This window comes from Salmo salar, chromosome ssa13 (genome assembly GCF_905237065.1).
Source record: "Salmo salar chromosome ssa13, Ssal_v3.1, whole genome shotgun sequence".
Taxonomy (NCBI): Eukaryota; Metazoa; Chordata; class Actinopteri; order Salmoniformes; family Salmonidae; genus Salmo; species Salmo salar.
The window spans coordinates 25,459,857-25,478,854 of record NC_059454.1 but is presented as its reverse complement, the minus strand read 5'-3'; the positions used below and the strand labels follow the sequence as shown (position 1 = coordinate 25,478,854).

Here is an 18,998-nt window from a genome sequence, read left to right as displayed (position 1 = left end):
GTACCATTCATCACCACACATGAAGTTCTCTTCCGGGAAATTAAAGTTATTTGAATTTGAATTGAATGTAACTATAATTAGAATGTACATAGAGACTTAAGACTGTTTCAACTTTCATCCTTGTTGCGTAGCCATAGTCACTGTTATTCTGTTCTGTATCCTGGCTGAGAGCAGCTCTCTGAATGACTGGGGCAATGGAAAGGGTGCTATGGAACTGTATATCATGTGCAACATTGTATGGTAACATTGTGTACTGGAAGACATGGAGACCCGCACACTGTTGAAAAAAATGAAAAAAATCTAAAACTAAGGCTTGTTTATTTAAACATCATGGTGCACAAAAAATCAAGAAAGTTCATAAATGAAAGGTGACAACCAAACACCAACATTTCGGCCTCAGGCCATCATTAGTGTAAATCATCATCACACACACCTGCCTTCTATTTCAAGGATAATCGCATATGTCATATGATCAAGCAAGAAAACACATCAGAAAATCTATGAAACTGGACCTAGTAGCCTCCAGAGCGCCGCAGTGGTCTAAGGCACTGCAAATCAAATCAAATTTGATTTGTCACACGTGACGAATCCAACCATGTAGACCTAACCGTGAAATGCTTACTTACAAGCCCTTAACCAACATTGCTGTTCAAGAAATAGAGTTAGTCAAATATTTACTAAATAAACTATAGTAAAGAAAAATCTAATCAATCAAAATGTAACACAAGAAATGTACATAACAATAACGAGTCTATATACAGGGGGTACCAGTACCGAGTCAATGTGCAGGGGTACAGGTTAGTCAAGGTCATTTGTAAAGTGACTCTGCATAGATAATAGACAGTGAGTAGCAGCAGTGTAAAAACAAAGGGGAGGACTAACTTCAATAGTCCAGATGGCCATTTGATTAGTTGTTCAGCAGTTTTATGGCTTGGGGGTAGAAGCTGTTAAGGAGCCTTTTGGTCCTAGACTTGGCGCTCCGGTACCGCTTGCCATGCAGTAGCAGAGAGAACAGTCTATGACTTGGGTGACTGTAGTCTTTGACCATTTTTTGAGCCTTCCTCTGACACCGCTTAGTATATAGATCCTGGATGTCAGGAAGCTTGGCCGCAGTGATGTACAGGGTCGTACGCACTACCCTCTGTAGCGCCTTACGATCAGATGCCGAGCAGTTGCCATACCAGGTGGTGATGCAACCGGTCAGGATGCTCTCGATGGTGCAGCTGTAGAACTTTTTGAGGATCTGGGGACCCATGCCAAATATTTTCATTCTCCTGAGGAGGAAAAGGTGTTGTCGTGCCCTCTTCACAACTGTCTTGGTGTGTTTGGACCATGATAGTTTGTTGGTGATGTGGACACCAAGGAACTTGAAGCTCTCGACCCACTCCATTTCAGTCCCATTGATGTTAATAGGGGCCTGTTCGGCCCTCCTTTTCCTATAGTCCATGATCAGCTCCTTTGTCTTGCTCACATTGAGAGAGAGGTTGTTGTCCTTGCACCATACTGCCAGGTCTCTGACCTCCTCCCTATAGGCTGTCTCATCGTTGTTGGTGATCAGGCCTATCACTGTTGTGTTGTCAGCAAACCTAATGATGGTGTTGGAGTCGTACTTGGCCACGCAGTCGTGGGTGAACAGGGAGTTCAGGAGGGAACTAAGCACACACCCCTGAGGGGCCCCAGTGTTGAGGATCAGCGTGACAGATGTGATGTTGCCTACCCTCACCACCTGGGGGCGGCCTGTCAGGAAGTCCAGGATCCAGTTGCAGAGGGAGGTGTTTAGTCCCAGGGTCTTTAGCAATGTGATGAGTTTTGTGGGCACTATGGTGTTGAACACTGAGCTGTAGTCAATGAACAGCATTCTCACATAGGTGTTCCTTTTGTCCAGGTGGGAATGGGCAGTGTGGAGTGCTACTGAGATTGTCACCTGTGGATCTGTTGGGGCGGTATGCGAATTGGAGTGGGTCTAGGGTATCTTGCATGATGGTGTTGATGTAAACCATGGCCAGCCTTTCAAAGCACTTCATGGCTACCGACGTGAGTGCTATGGGGCGGTAATCATTTAGGCAGGTTACCTTCGCTTTCTTGGGCACAGGGACTATGGTGGTCTGTAGGTATTACAGACTCGGTCAGGGAGAGGTTGAAAATGTCAGTGAAGACACTTGCCAGTTGGTCCACACATGCTTTGAGTACACATTTCCTGGTAATCTGTCTGGCCCTGCGGCTTTGTGAATGTTGACCTGTTTAAAGGTCTTGCTCACATCGGCTACAGAGAGTGGGATCACACGGTCTTCCGGAACAGCTGGTGCTCTCATGCATGTTTCAGTGTTGCTTGCGTCTAAGCGAGCATAAAAGGCATTTAGCTCGTCTGGTAGGCTCGTGTCACTGGGCAGCTAGTGGCTGGGTTTTCCTTTGTAGTCCATAATAGTTTTCAAGCCCTGCCACATCCGACGAGCATCAGAGCCGGTGTAGTAGGATTCAATCTTAGTCCTTTATTGACGCTTGCTTGTTTGATGGTTCATCTGAGGGCATAGCGGGATTTCTTATAAGCATCCAAATTAGTGTCCCGCTCCTTGAAAGTGGCAGCTCTAGCCATTAGCTCGGTGCAGCTGTTGCCTGTAATCCATGGCTTCTGGTTGGGAAATGCATGTACGGTCACTGTGGGGTCGATGTCGTCGATGCACTTATTGATGAAGCCGGTGACTGAGGTGGTATACTCCTCAATACCATTGGATAAATCCCGGAACATATTCCAGTCTGTGCTAGTAAAACAGTCTGTAGCGTAGCATCCGCATCATCTGACCACTTCCATATTGAGCGAGTCACTGGTACTTCCTGATTTAGTTTTTGCTTGTAAGCAGGAATCAGGAGGATAGAATTATGGTCAGATTTGCCAAATGCAGGGCGAGGGAGAGCTGTGTATGCTTCTCTGTGTGTGGAGTAAAAGTGGTTTAGAGTTTATTTTCCTCTGGTTGCACATGTGACATGCTGGTATAGATTGGGTAAAAAGGATTTAAGTTTAACTGCATTAAAGTCCACGGCCACTAGGAGCGCCGCTTCTGGATTAGCATTTTCTTGTTTTCTTACGGCCTTATACAGCTCGTTGAGTGCGGTCTTAGTGCCAGCATTGGTTTGTGGTGGTAAATAGACAGCTACGAATAATATATTTGAGAACTCTCTTGGTAGATGTGGTCTACAGTGTGGTGGGGTCTACAGCTTATCATGAGTTATTCTATCTCAGGTGAGCAATACCTCGAGACTTCTTTAATATTAGACATCGCACACCAGCAGTTATTGAAACATAGACACACACACCTGCCCCTCATCTTACCAGACGTAGCTGCTCTGTCCTGCCGAAACACGGAGAAGCCAGCCAGCCCTATATTTTCCTTGTCGTCGTTCAGCCAAGTCTCAGTGAAACATAAGATATTACAGTTTTTAATGTCCCGTTGGTAGGATAGTCTTAATTGTAGATCGTCCAGTTTGTTTTCCAATGATTGCATGTTGGCCAATAATACCGAGGGTAGTGGTGCTTTACCTACTCGTCTGCAAATTTTTACAAGGCACCCTGCCCTCCTCCCCCTTTTTCTCTGTCTTTTCTTCACGCTGATGACGGGGATTTGGGCCTTGTCTTGACAAAGCAGTATATCCCTCGAGTCGGACTCATTAAAGAAAGAATCTTTGTCCAGTTCGAGGTGAGTGACCGCTGTTCTGATGTCTAGAAGTTATTTTTGGTCATGAGAGATGGTAGCAGCAACATTATGTAAAAAATGAGTTACAAACAATGCGAAAAAACAAACAAAATAGCACAGTCCCCTCCAAAGCCTTGCAGTGCGTGATGCATCACTACAGACTCGGGTTCGACTCCGGGCTGTATCGCAGCTGACCACGACTGGGAGACCCATGAGGAGGAGCACAATTGGCCCAACGTCGTCCGGGTTAGGGGAGGGTTTAGCGACATGGTCGCCAGTTGTACGGTGTTTCCTCTGACACATTGGTGCGGCTTGCTTCCGGGTTAAGTGAGCAGTGTGTCAAGAAGCAGTGTAGCTTGGCAGGGTCGTGTTTCAGAGGACGCATGGGTCTCGACCTTCGCCTCTCCCGAGTCCGTACGGGAGTTGAAGCGATGGGACAAGACTGTACTGGAGTTGAAGCGATGGGACAAGACAACTACCAATTGGATATAATGAAATTGAGGAGAAAAAGTGGTAAAAAAAATATAGAAAAAAAAACATTCTACCTAGTAGAATAGAATGCATGACCTAGATTATGTACAAAAGCGGACAGAGAAATATCATCAACTATTGCTTTTACATATACCATATGAACAATGTGTACTGTACACTGTGTGACATGTGCTCTCTATCTCCCACACTCTTTCTCTCTCTCTTTCTATGTCCTTGTCTCTCTTTTTTCCACACTCTCTGTCTGATTCTACCTGATTCTACCTGGTTGTAAAGATGTTCCTATATGAATGTTCTGAAGATAACCTTCAACACAATTTCACTTTCTCACTTCTCTCATTAATTATATAGACCTGCTCAGCTTTGATGCATCTAAGAGACTCTAAGTAGGTGACTTCCAGAGTAGCGGTGCTTTAACAAAAGCACCCTCACAGTAGAGGAGAGAGCTCTCAATGCTGCAGAGCAGAGAGGGATGGAGAGTGGAACAGCTCTGTGTTGTGATGTGAGCATCCACTCAACTCTCACTCAGCTGCTCTCAACCTTCACAGACCTCTCCCCATCATAGCTTCTGTTGCGTCATGACATGTTTTGACCATGTCAGTTTACAATCTCGGGAAGGGTTTTCCAAACTCTGTCCTGCGGCCTCCCAGGGGTGCACGTTTTGTATTGATGATGAGTTGATTATTTGAATCAGCTATGTAGAGCTAGGGCAAAAAACAAAGCATGTACCCCTGGGAGGCCCCAGGACCAAGTTTGGGAAACCCTGATCTTGGGTTACACCAAGCAGTTTAGTCTTTTCAACTTGTTCAATTGCCACATTAGTTTAGCGAATTATTTATTGCAAATACAATGATTTTAGTTTTTGATATATTTAGGACTAGCTTATTAATTTGCCACCCATTCTAAAACTGAGTGCAGCTCTTTGTAAAGTGTAGCAGTGATTTCACTTGCTGTGGCAGATGAAGTGTATAGTGTTGAGTCATCAGCATACATAGACACACAGGCTTTACTCAATGCTAGTGGCAGGTCATTAGTAAAAATGTAAAAAAGTAAGGGGCCAAGACAGCTATAAGTAACTCATGATCTGTGATATGGCAGAGGATGTAAAGCCATAATATGTGTTTTTTTAGCAGCAGACTATGATCGGTAATGTCGAATGCTGCACTGAAGTCTAATAAAACAGCGCCCACTATCTTCTTATCAATTTCTTTCAATCAATCATCAGTCATTTGTTTTAGTGCCTTACATGTTGAGTGCCCTTCCCTATAAGTGGGCTGAAAGTCAGTTGTTCATTTGTTTTCTGTGAAATAACATTGTATCTGGTCAAACACCATTTAACAGTAGCAGGCTGTTTGTTTGCCTGTTTGAACCAGGCCTGAGGACACACTTTCCTGTAGGCTTAGATTAAAGAGACGGCAAATAGGAGTGGCAATGGGAGTCGCTACCATCCACAGTAATTTTCCATCCAAGTTGTCAGTACCAGGTGGTTTGTCATTATTGATAGACAACAGTACTTTTTTCACCTCTTCCACATTCACTTTACAGAATTCAAATAACAATGCTTGTCTTTCATAATTTGGTCAGTTATGCATGGATTCGAAGGTTCAGAGTTTGTTGTCCGCATGTCATTCCTAATTTTGCTACTCTTAGTCATGAAATGAGTTGGCAAAATCATAAGGGTTTTGTGATGAGCCATCTGATTCAATGAAGGATGGAACTGAGTTCATCTTTTTGCCCAAAATGTAATTTAAGGTACTTTAAAACTATGTTACTATCATCCTTTATATAATTTCTCTTTATCATACTACAGTTTCACCTTCTTTTTGTTTAGTTTAGGCAACATAATGTCTCCTACTACATTACCTCATTCTCCTACCACATTACCTCATTCTCCTACCTCGTACCTCATTTGCACACACTGTATATAGACTTTTTTTATATTGTATTATTGACTGTATGTTTGTTTATTCCATGTGTAACTCTGTGTTGTTGTTTGTGTCGCACTGCTTTGCTTTATCTTGGCCAGGTCGCAGTTGTAAATGAGAACTTGTTCTTAAGTAGCCTACCTGGTTAAATAAAGGTGAAATATTTGTATTTATTTTTTATCTGAATTTACAGTATATCAACAACCTGTGCAGCCAGACTTATTTGCCATTTTGCCTCGTCCGTCTGTAACATACCATTTTTTTAATCCTCATCAATCCAACTTCATAAATACGTCAAGTGTGGAATCTGGTTGCTCCTCATTACAAACAACAGATCAGCAAATATTATTTACATCTTCAACAGAGGAATCACTACCGAACCCCTTGTATGATCTCATATACACAATTTTAGGCCCATCTTTGTTTTTTCTAGATTATGCCTACTATATTATGATCACTACATCTGATGGGTGTGGATACAGCTTTAGAGCAGATTTCTGCAGCATTAGTAAAGATGTGATCAATACAGGTGGATTACTTTTTTTCCTGTGCTGTTTGTAAATACCCTGGTAGGTTGACTGATTACCTGAACCAGATTGTAGGCAGTGGTTACAGTTTGAATCTTTTTCTTGAGTTGACAGCTTGATGAAAACCATTCAATATTTAGGTCACCCAGAAAATACACCTCTGTCTTAATAACCTGTTGGGGCTACAGGTTAGCAATGAACCCCGAGTCGGGATTGCTAACAAGGCTGGAAATTCAAAACATCAAAAATCTAATAATTTCAATTTCTCAAACAATCAACTATTTTACACAATTTAAATGATAAACATCTCCTTAATCTAACCACATTGTTCGATTTTCAAAGAGGCTTTACGGCAAAAGCATAAAGTTCGATTATGTTAGGACAGTACATAGCCACAAAAGTACAAACATCCATTTTCAATTCAAGGTCAGGCGTCACCAAAAGCAGAAACCAGCTAGAATTATGCACTAACTTTTGTCAATCTCCATCAGACATTATGTTATACAATACATGCATTTTTTGTTCCATGAAGTGCATATTTATATCCAAAAACAGCATTTTACAGTAGCGTGAAATTCAGATTTTTTTCTTCTCTGAAATGTTTCCGGTGAACATAACAAAATTACTATTCGAAAACATTGGTAAATTATAATATTGTCATTCAAAGAATAATATATTATCATCTCGTAATTGCTACCGAATGGCTAGATCTCAAAATAACTTTACTGGGAAATCACATTTTGCAATAAACGGGGTGCTATGCTAAGAACAACAGGCTATGCTATACAGTTAGCATCATCTAAAATCGATAATAACATTGTAAATATCCCCTTACCTTTGATTATCTCCATCAGAAGGCAGGCATCCCAGGTCCGGAAGGCATCCCAGGTCCGGAACAAATGTGGTTTCTTTTGACAAAGTTCATAATTTATGTCCAAATAACACCAAGTACTTAGCGTTCATTATGCTCCCACAAAACGTGGTGGTGGGAGTGTAAAATCACGCCGAAAAGCTAAAAAAACCTAGTAAATAATCTATTTACGTCCGTTCAAACATGTCAAATGTTGTTTAGCATTAATCTTTTGGTCCATTTTTAACGTTAAACATCAGTAATATTTTCACACAACCTATCCTATGTCTAGATAAACAATGATGACAAACTCACGCTTCTCAGATTTATGCGCAGGCGCAAAAAAATGAAGTGATGACATGTCAACTTCCTTGGATTCTAATTTGCTCTCTGTTTATCATAGACGCTTCAAACAACTTTATAAAGATCGTTGACATCTAGTGGAAGCCGTAGGTGTTGCGAAATGAATCCTTTCTCACTATGGTATCTATAAAACAATGACACTAAATAGTACAGTCACAAAATTCACTTTTTTTAAAAATCTATTTTTCACAGGTTTTTGCCTGCAATATGAGTTTTGTTATACTTACAGACACCATTCAAACTGTTTTAGAAAATTCAGAGTGTTTTCTATCCGAATGTGTTAATAATATGCATATCCTAGCTTCTGAGTTGGTGTAGGAGGCAGTTAAAAATGGGCACATATTTTTTTCAAAATGTCTCAATACTGCCCCCGAGCCCCAACAGGTTTTAATATCACATTTCAAGCATTTCACACATATTATCAAAATACAGAATTTTTGCACTCGGTGGTCTACAGCAAGTTCCCACAAGAATAGGCTTTAGGTGAGGCAGGTGAACCTATGGCCATATTATTTTACAGATATATGACTCTGAATATATACAGCAACACCTCCCCCATTGTCGTTCCTGACTTGTCTGTAGATTTCATAACCATATGTTGGTACCACTCTATCAAAGCAATTATCTAAGTGAGATTCAGAGAATGAATGTTATCTGATGTAAGCAATTTATTGATTTCATTAACCTTGTTTCTAAGGCTACATACAGTGCCTTCAGAAAGTATTCAGACCCCTTCCCTTTTCTACATTATTTTAAGTTACATCCTTATTCTAAAATTGATTTAAATGTTTTTTTCCCTCATCAATCTACTCACAATACCCCATAATGACTAAGCAAAAACAGGTTTTTAGATATTTAAAACAGAAATATCACATTTACATAAGTATTCAGACCCTTTACTCAGTACTTTGTTGAAGCATCTTTGGCAGCAATTATCCTCTCAAGGTCTGTCAGGTTGGATGGGGAGTGTTCCTGCACAGCTATTTTCAGGTGTCTCCAGAGATGTTCGATCAGGTTCAAGTCCGGGCTCTGTCTGAGCTTCTCAAGGACATTCAGAGACTTGTCCCGAAGCCGCTCCTGCTTTAGCTGTGTTAGCTGTGTGCTTTGGGTCGTTGTCCTTTTGGAAGGTGAACCTTCGCCCCAGTCTGAGGTCCTGAGTGCTCTGGAGTAGGTTTTCATCAACGATCTCTCTGTACTTTGCTTCGTTCATCTTTGCCTCAATCCTGACTAGTCTCCCAGTCCCTGCCGCTAAAAGACATGCCACCGCATGATGCTGCCACCACCATGCTTAACCGTAGGGATGGTGCCAGGTTCCTTCCAGACGTGACACTTGGCATTCAGGTCAAAGAGTTGAATCTTGATTTCATCAGACCAGGGAATCTTGTTTCTCGTGGTCTGAGAGTCTTTAGGTGCCTTTTTGCAAATTCCAAGCGGGCTGTCTTTTACTGAGGAGTGGCTTCCGTCTGGCCTCTCTACCACTCTTGCCACTCAGAATACTCATATAAATACATTTTTTCTGTTATTTATATATGTTTTATTTGCAAAAGTTTCTACAAACATGTTTACGCATTGTCATTATTGGGTATTGTGTGTAGATTACTGAGGATTTTTATTTATTTAATAAAAAAATGTATTTAACAAAATGTGGAAAAAGTCATGGGGTCTGAATACATTTCCGAAGTCACTGCATGTTGAAATGGGCTTGTACACCTGAAGGTCAACATTCTCCAGGTATAGCAAACATACATGATCCACACACACACACACACACACACACACACACACACACACACACACACACACACACACACACACACACACACACACACACACACACACACACACACACACACCAACAGTGCATGGTGGGCTATAAATGGGGGAGCAAAAGGTACCTGTCTGGGTTCAGAATTTAGAACCTGTTGGCTGGGTTCTGAGGAGCCCCTGAGAAACACATGAATCATTCCATTAACAGGGGGCACATCTACCCAATCTATCTCCTCTGCTGAGAAACTGCAGTGTGGTGGGCGTGAATGAGCGGGTATCTATGGAGAGGCATCACACACATGGGCAATCTTTCAGGAAGAGATTAGCTGACATTGCATCGCCATCTGATGGTCATAGAGGAAAAATGCAATCCATCACCACTTAGGCCTGTGTCAATGAACAGCAGTAGACTACCATAAGAACCATTTTATAAACAGAAAGTTTTACATCAAACCAGAGAATATTAAAGTGAATTGTGAATCTGTCAATCCAGTCATCATTTGCAGAGTAAAATAAGATGCCATATGTCTGTCAGGAAGATAAAATCATGAATGATATCATCTCATGAAAATGATCTTATTTAGTGTGACAAATGAGCAGGTAATTAAACACACGCAACATCTTTCACATGAACCTTTACCTTTTGTAGCTGCTATGAATAATCACTGAACGGACTACAGATGCCTAGCCTATGGACAAGATGGCGGGTACGCCCAAATGTTTGTCGGATTAGGAGATGGAGTCAGGGGAACCCATAGAGGTTGGTAAGAAGGCGGGCAGGAAAAAAAAGGAAGAAAGTGGAACATATTATGAGTAAATATGGTGTGCTGCAGAAGGAAATTGAACTTGACGAGAGTGAGGATGAAATGAACTGCTGTGGCAGGTGTGGTGAAGACCGCCGAGTTTGAGCCTCCTCCCGATGGTGATAAATATGTTTTTTCCCAGTGGGAGTAAGATATTTGAAGAGAATGGATCCATGTCTTCTGGCTGATCCATATGTGGTGTCAGATTGGGTGGAGAAGAGGTTGGGGAATGTTGGGTCGGTGAAAGTGACTCGAAGTGGAATCGTGTAGATTTTTTGCATTTCTGCTGTACAGAGGGAGTGTGCGCTCTGCATTACACGACCTGGGAAAATAACTGTCAAATCAAATCAAATCAAATGTATTTATATAGCCCTTCTTACATCAGCTGATATCTCAAAGTGCTGTACAGAAACCCAGCCTAAAACCCCAAACAGCAAGCAATGCAGGTGTAGAAGCACGGTGGCTAGGAAAAACTCCCTAGAAAGGCCAAAACCTAGGAAGAAACCTAGAGAGGAACCAGGCTATGACGGGTGGCCAGTCCTCTTCTGGCTGTGCCGGGTGGAGATTATAACAGCACATGGCCTAGATGTTCAAATGTTCATAAATGACCAGCATTGTCAAATAATAATAATCATAGTAGTTGTCGAGGGTGCAACAAGTCAGTAACACAAGAATAAGTGTCAGTTGGCTTTTTCATAGCCGATCTTTGAGAGTATCTCTACCGCTCCTGCTGTCTCTAGAGAGTTCAAAACAGCAGGTCTGGGACAGGTAGCACGTCCGGTGAATAGGTCAGGGTTCCAGCAGGTCTGGGACAACAGGTCTGGGACAGGTAGCACGTCCGGTGAACAGGTCAGGGTTCCATAGCTGCAGGCAGAACAGTTGGAACTGGAGCAGCAGCACGGCCAGGTGAACTGGGGACAGCAAGGAGTCATCTAGCCAGGTAGTCCTGAGGCATGGTCCTAGGGCTCAGGTCCTCCGAGAGAGAGAATAAAGAAAGAGAAAGAGAGAATTAGAGAGAGCATATTTAAATTCACACAGGACACCGGAAAAGACAAGAGAAATACTCCAGATGTGACAGACTGACCCTAGCCCCCCGACACATAAACTACTGCAGCATAAATACTGGAGGCTGAGACAGGAGGGGTCAGGAGACACTGTGGCCCCATCCGATGAAACCCCCGGACAGGGCCAAACAGGTAGGATATAACCCCACCCACTTTGCCAAAGCACAGCCCCCACACCACTGGAGGGATATCTCCAACCACCAACATACCATCCCAGGACAAGGCCGAGTATAGCCCACAAAGATCTCCGCCACGACACAGCCCAAGGGGGGGCACCAACCCAGACAGGAAGACCACGTCAGTGACTCAACCCACTCAAGTGACGCACCCCTCCCAGGGACGGCATGGAAGAACACCAGTAAGCCAGTGACTCAGCCCCCGTAATAGGGGTAGAGGCAGAGAATCCCAGTGGAAAGAGGGGAAACCGGCCAGACAGAGACAGCAAGGGCGGTTCGTTGCTCCAGCCTGTGAATTGCTTTCCTCTCCGGAGCAGGGCAACCACCTCCGTTTGGTACGAAGTAGAACCGGAGGGGAGCGTGGAGTCATTGTCAGTCCTTTAGAGTTTTAATTCAGAGTCTCTACCAGACAAAGTCATGTTAGGATACAGTATATCAGTTATCCTGTTAGAGCTTTTGTGCAGAATCCCCTGCGCTGTTTCAGGTGCAACATTTAGAGCCAATTTATGCTTGATCTGAAAATGTGGTCGGTGGCGCCTATGGATGATGCAATTGCGGGCCTCGGGAGGCATGCAGAGGCCAAATTGAGCTCCGTACCCCATCGCCGTGCATGTGCCTCTCAAATTTGACATGATTGGTTGATGGTAGGTGAGGTCGGAAGGTCCTGTGTAAACACAAACTCAATTCCTTGACAATTTCCTTCACAAAAGTTCTGCACTGCTCGGTGAAGCGCAATAAGTATGAATGCACTGACTTATGCAGAGGCCATATCACCATAAATGCTGCATTTACAGGCAATGCAGACTTCTTTCGGGCAATGCAGACTTCAGATTGACCATGCAGTTTCTTTTATGGTCATGTTGCAGCTGTGTGAAGGAAGGAGATTACAAGATGTGGGAAGTGTGTAGGAGGGCATGGGACAGAGGATTGTGTATTTCGGTGGATAAACTAGTGTGTGTGAACTGTAGGGGTGCGAGGGAGGCAGGTTGAAGTGGCTAGAGTCAGAATAGTGCAGAGGGTGTCATATGCTGAGGCAGTGAAGAAAGTGGAGGAGGATGGGTCAAAGGTGAGGGATCCTGAGAGGATCCCGGTGAGTAGTAGATTTGTGCCAGCACAGAGGGATAGGCCAACGAGTGATATATGATTCATTAAGGTTGGCTTCTTACCGTTCATAGCATTGGTTATCAACTGTACAACAGAAATGGAATGTCAATTATAGAGAATAGATGTTGTGGTGGCAGCTGCAGAGAAGTATTTGGGTACACAAGATTTGACCAGAAGAGTTACAGGGTGTGTTGAGGGGTGGTGTTCTGTCCTCCCATGCTGTTGGCATGGTGCAGGAGCAAATAGAGTCAAAGTAGTGGAATGAGGTAGTGGGTTTTTAATGAGTGTAGGTGGCAGCTGCAGAGTAGTACAGTGAGGGAAAAAAGTATTTGATTGACAGTTCTTTTGTGTTTCTTCCATTTGCGAATAATCACACCAACTGTTGTCACCTTCTCACCAAGCTGCTTGGCGATGGTCTTGTAGCCCATTCCAGCCTTGTGTAGGTCTACAATCTTGTCCCTGACATCCTTGGAGAGCTCTTTGGTCTTGGCCATGGTGGAGAGTTTGGAATCTGATTGATTGATTGCTTCTGTGGACAGGTGTTTTTTATACAGGTAACAAGCTGAGATTAGGAGCACTCCCTTTAAGAGTGTGCTCCTAATCTCAGCTCCTTACCTGTATAAAATACACCTGGGAGCCAGAAATCTTTCTGATTGAGAGGGGGCCAAATACTTATTTCCCTCATTAAAATGCAAATCAATTTATAACATTTTTGACATGCGTTTTTCTGGATTTTTGTTGTTGTTATTCTGTCTCTCACTGTTCAAATAAACCTACCATTAAAATTATAGACTGATCATTTCTTTGTCAGTGGGCAAACGTACAAATCAGCAGGGGATCAAATACTTTTTTCCCTCACTGTACCTGGGTGTATGAGATTTTACTGCAAAAAGTTGATGGGGTGGTGATTTTCATTTTATTAAATAGTGATATATACATTACCAGTCAAAAGTGTGGACACACCTACTCATTCAAGGGTTTTTCTTTATTCTATTATTGTAGAATAATAGTGAAGACATCAAAACTATGAAATAACACATACGGAATCATGTAGTAACCATAGAAGTGTTAAAACAAATCAAAATATATTTTTGATTCTTCAAAAAGCAACTCTTTGCCCTGATGACAGCTTTGCACACACGTGGCATTCTCTCAACCAGCTTCACCTGGAATGCTTTTCCAACAGTCTTGAAGGTGTTCCCACCAATGCTGAGCACTTGCTGGCTGATTTTCCTTCACTCTACAGTCCCACTCTTCCCAACTCACACTTCCTGGAGGTGTGTTGGGTCATTATCCTGTTGAAAAACAAATTATAGTTCCACTAAACGTAAACCAGATGGGATGGCGTATCGCTGCAGAATGCTGTGGTACCCATGCTGGTTAAGTGTGCCTTGAATTCTAAATAAATCACAGACAGTGTCACCAGCAAAGCACCCCCACACCATCACACCTCCTCCTCCAATCTTCACGGTGGGAACCACACATGCGGAGATCATCCGTTCACATACTCTGCATCTCACAAAGACACGGCGGTTGGAACCAAAAATCTCAAATTTGGACTCATCAGACCAAAGGACAGAGTTCCACCAGTCTAATATCCATTGCTCATGTTTCATGGCCGAAGCAAGTCTTTTCTTCTTAATGGTGTCCTTTAGTAGTGGTTTCTTTGCAGCAATGCGACCATGAAGGCCTGATCACACAGTCTCCTCTGAACAGTTGATGTTGAGATGTGTCTGTTACTTGAACTCTGTGAAGCATTTATGTGGGCTGCAATTGGTGGTGCAGTTAACTCTAATGAACTTATCCTCTGCTAAAGAGGTAAATCTCGGTCTTCCTTTCCTGTGGCGGTCCTCATGAGAGCCAGTTTCTTCATAGCGCTTGATGTTTTTTTGCAACTGCACTTGAATAAACGTTCAAAAATGTCCAGATTGACTGACCTTCATGTCTTAAAGTAATGACGGACTGTCATTTCTCTTTGCTTATTTGAGCTGTTCTTACATAATATGGACTTGGTCTTATACCAAATATCAAATCAAATCGTATTAGTCACATGCGCCACATACAACAGGTGTAGACCTTATAGTGAAATGCTTACATATGAGCCCCTAACCAACAGTGCAGTATTTTTTTTTTTTAAATGAACAAGAATAAGAAATAAAATTAAAGAGCAGCAGTAAAATAACAATAGCGAGACTATATACAAGGGGGTACCGGTACAGAGTCAATGTGTGGGGCCAACGGTTAGTCGAGGTAATTGAGGTAATATGTACATATAGGTAGAGTTATTAAAGTGACAATGCATAGATGATAACAACAGAGAGTAGCAGCGGTGTAAAAGAGGGGGGGGGGGGGCAATTCAAATAGTCTGGGTAGCCATTTTATTAGATGTTCAGGAGTCTTATGGCTTGGGGGTAGAAGCTGTTTAGAAGCCTCTTGGACCTAGACTTGGTGCTCCGGTACCGCTTGCCAAGCGGTAGCAGAGAAAACAGTCTATGACTTGGGTAGCTGGAGTCTCTCTGATGCCGCCTGGTATATAGGTCCTGGATGGCAGGAAGCTTTGCCCCAGTGATGTACTTGGCCGTACGCACTACCCGATGTAGTGCCTTGAAGTCAGAGGCCAAGCAGTTGCCATACCAGGCAGTAATGCAACCCGTCAGGATGCTTTCGATGGTACAGCTGTAGAACCTTTTGAGGATCTGAGGACCCATGCCAAATCTTTTCAGTCTCCTGAGGGGGAATAGGTTTTGTTGTGCCCTCTTCACGACTGTCTTGGTGTGTTTGGACCATAATAGTTTGTTGGTGATGTGGAAACCAAGGAAATTGAAGCTCTCAACCTGCTCCACTACAGCCCCATCGATGAGATTGGGGGCGTGATCAGTCCTCCTTTTCCTGTAGTCCACAATCATCTCCTTTGTCTTGATCACGTTGTGGGAGAAGTTATCCTGGAACCACACGGCCAGGTCTCTGACTTCCTCCCTATAGGCTGTCTCATTGTTGTTGGTGATCAGACCGACCACTGTTGTGTCATCTGCAAACTTAATGATGGTGTTGGAGTCGTGCCTGGCCATGCAGTCATGGGTGAACAAGGAGTACAGGAGCCCCTGAGGGGCCCCCGTGTTGAGGATCAGCGTGGAAGATGTGTTTTTACCCACCCTTACCACCTGGGGGTGGCCCATCAGGAATCCAGGATCCAGTTGCAGAATGAAGTGTTTAGTCCCAGGATGCTTAGCTTATTGATGAGTTATGAGAGCACTATGGTGTTGAAAGCTGAGCTGTAGTCAATGAATAGCATTCTCACATAGGTGTTCCTTTTGTCCAGGTGGTGAAGGGCAGTGTGGAGTGCAATAGAGATTTCATCATCTGTGGATCTGTTAGGGCGGTATGCAAATTGGAGCGGGTCTAGGGTTTCTGGGATGACGGTGTTGATGTGAGCCATGACCAGCCTTTCAAAGCACTTCATGGCAACAGACGTGATCACACAGTCATCCAGAACAGCTAGTGCTCTCATGCATGCTTCAGTGTTGCTTGCCCCGAAGCGAGCATAGAAGTCATTCAGCTCGTCTGGTAGGTTTGTGTCAATGGGCAGCACGTGACTGTGCTTCCCTTTGTAGTCTGTAATAGTTTGCAAGCCCTGATACTTAGTTCTGTATTGACGCTTTGCCTGTTTGATGGTTCGTCTGAGGCCATAGTGGGATTTCTTATAAGCATCTGGGTTAGAGTCCCGCTCCTTGAAAGCGGCAGCTCTACCGTTTAGCTCAGTGCGATGTTTTCTGTAATCCATGGCTTCTGGTTGGGGTATGTACGTGCGGTCACTATGGGGAGGACGTCATAGATGCACTTATTGATGAAGCCAGTGACGGATGTGGTGTACTCCTCAATGCCGTCAGAAGAATCCCGGAACATATTCCAGTCTGTGCTAGCAAAACAGTCCTGTAGCTTAGCATCTGCGTCATCTGACCACTTCTTTTATTGACCGAGTCACTGATGCTTCCTGCTTTAGTTTTTGCTTGTAAGCAGGAATCAGGAGGATATAATTATGGGCAGATTTGCCAAATGGAGGGTGAGGGAGAGCGTTGTATATGTCTCTGTGTGTGGAGTAAAGGTGGTCTAGAGGTTTTTTTCATCTGGTTGCACATTTAACATGCTGGTAGAAATTATGTAAAACAGATGTAAGTTTCCCTGCATTAAAGTCCACGGCCACTAGGACTTATACAGCTCATTGAGTGCAGACTTAGTGCCAGCATAGGTTTGTGGTGGTAAATAGACAGCTACGAAAAATATAGATGAAAACTCTCTTGGTAAATAGTGTGGTCTGCAGGTTATCATGAGGTACTCTACCTCAGACGAGCAAAACCTTGAGACTTCCTTAATATTAGATTTCGTGCACCAGCTGTTGCTTACAAATATACACAGACCGCCACCCCTTGTCTTACCGGAGGTAGCTCTTCTATCTTGCCGATGCAGCGTAAATCCCGACCAGTTTTATTTTATCCATGTCGTCGTTCAGCCACAACTCTGTGAAACATAAGATATTATAGTTTTTAACTTACATCTAGATGTTCCGCTAGCAGAACGCCTCACCAATATCCAATGATAGAGCGTGGCACGAATTACAAACACCTCAAAAATGCAAAAACTTCCATTTTTCAAACATATGACTATTTTACACCATTTTAAAGACAAGACTCTCCTTTATCTAACCACATTGTCCGATTTCAAAAAGGCTTTACAACGAAAGCAAAACATTAGATTATGTCAGGAGAGTACCCAGCCAGAAATAATCAGACACCCATTTTTCAAGCTAGCATATAATGTCACAAAAACCAAAACCACAGCTAAATGCAGCACTAACCTTTGATGATCTTCATCAGACACTCCTAGGACATTATGTTATACAATACATGCATGTTTTGTTCAATCAAGTTCATATTTATATCAAAAACCAGCTTTTTACATTAGCATGTGACGTTTAGAACTAGCATACCCACTGAAAACTTCCGGTGAATTTACTAAATTACTCATGATAAACGTTCACAAAAAACATAACAATTATTTTAAGAATTATAGATACAGAACTCCTTTATGCAATCGCGGTGTCCGATTTTAAAATAGCTTTTCGGTGAAAGCACATTTTGCAATATTCTGAGTAGATAGCCCGGCCATCATGGCTAGCTATTTTGACACCCACCAAGTTTGGCACTCACCAAACTCAGATTTACTATAAGAAAAATTGGATTACCTTTGCTGTTCTTTGTCAGAATGCACTCCCAGGACTTCTACTTCAACACCCAATGTTGTTTTGGTCCCAAATAATCCATAGTTATATCCAAATAGCTGCGTTTTGTTCTTGCGTTCAAGACACTATCCGAAGGGTGACGCGCCGGCGCGTATCGTGACAAAAAAGTCAAAATATTCCATTACCGTACTTCGAAGCATGTCAAACGCTGTTTAAAATAAATTTTTATGCGATTTTTCTTGTAAAATAGCGATAATATTCCAACCGGGAGATGTTGTTTTCGTTCAAACACTGAAAATAGAAAATGGAGTCTTCACATGCACGTGCGCACCAGTGTCATTGTTCTCAGAACGACCACTTTCCAAAAGCCCTACTGTTTTTCGCCCAGGGACTGCAGAGTTATCATTCAACGTTCTGGCGCCTTCTGAGAGCCTATGGGAGCCTTAGAAAATGTCACGTTACAGCAGAGATCCTCTATTTTCGATAAAGAGGCTGTGGAAGGCCAAGAAATGGTCAGACAGGGCACTTCCCATATAGAATCTTCTCAGGTTTTAGCCTGCCATATGAGTTCTGTTATACTCACAGACACCATTCAAACAGTTTTAGAAACTTTAGGGTGTTTTCTATCCAAATCAAATAATTATATGCATATTCTAGTTTCTGGGCAGGAGTAATAACCAGATTAAATCGGGTACGTTTTTTATCCGGCCGTGAAAATACTGCCCCCTATCCTAAACAGGTTAATTCCCCATTGGTAGGTTGTTTGTGATCGTAGCTCATCTATTTTGTTATCCAATGATTGTACGTTGCCTAACAGGACTGATGGTAGAGGCAGATTTCCCACTCGCCGTTGGATCCTTACAAGGTACGCCGACCTACGTCCTCGATATCTCCCTCTCTTTCTCATGCGAATGACGGGGATGTGGGCCTTATCGGGTGTCTGAAGTAAATCCTTCACTTCCGACTTGTTAAAGAAAAAAACTTTTCCAATACGAGGTGTGTAGT

At 42.9% G+C, this 18,998-nt stretch overlaps 1 protein-coding gene across 1 annotated transcript in view; it reads right to left on the bottom strand.

Annotated features, from left to right (window-relative positions):
- The window catches only part of LOC106566720 (rho-related GTP-binding protein Rho6-like), a 30,064-nt gene extending 22,550 nt beyond the window's left edge, over window positions 1-7,514 (bottom strand). The window contains exon 1 of the mRNA XM_014135033.2: window positions 7,466-7,514. The gene's annotated coding sequence lies outside the window, so the exon portion shown is untranslated. The remainder of the gene's footprint in view (window positions 1-7,465) is intronic.
- Between the last annotated feature and the right edge of the window lie 11,484 nt (window positions 7,515-18,998).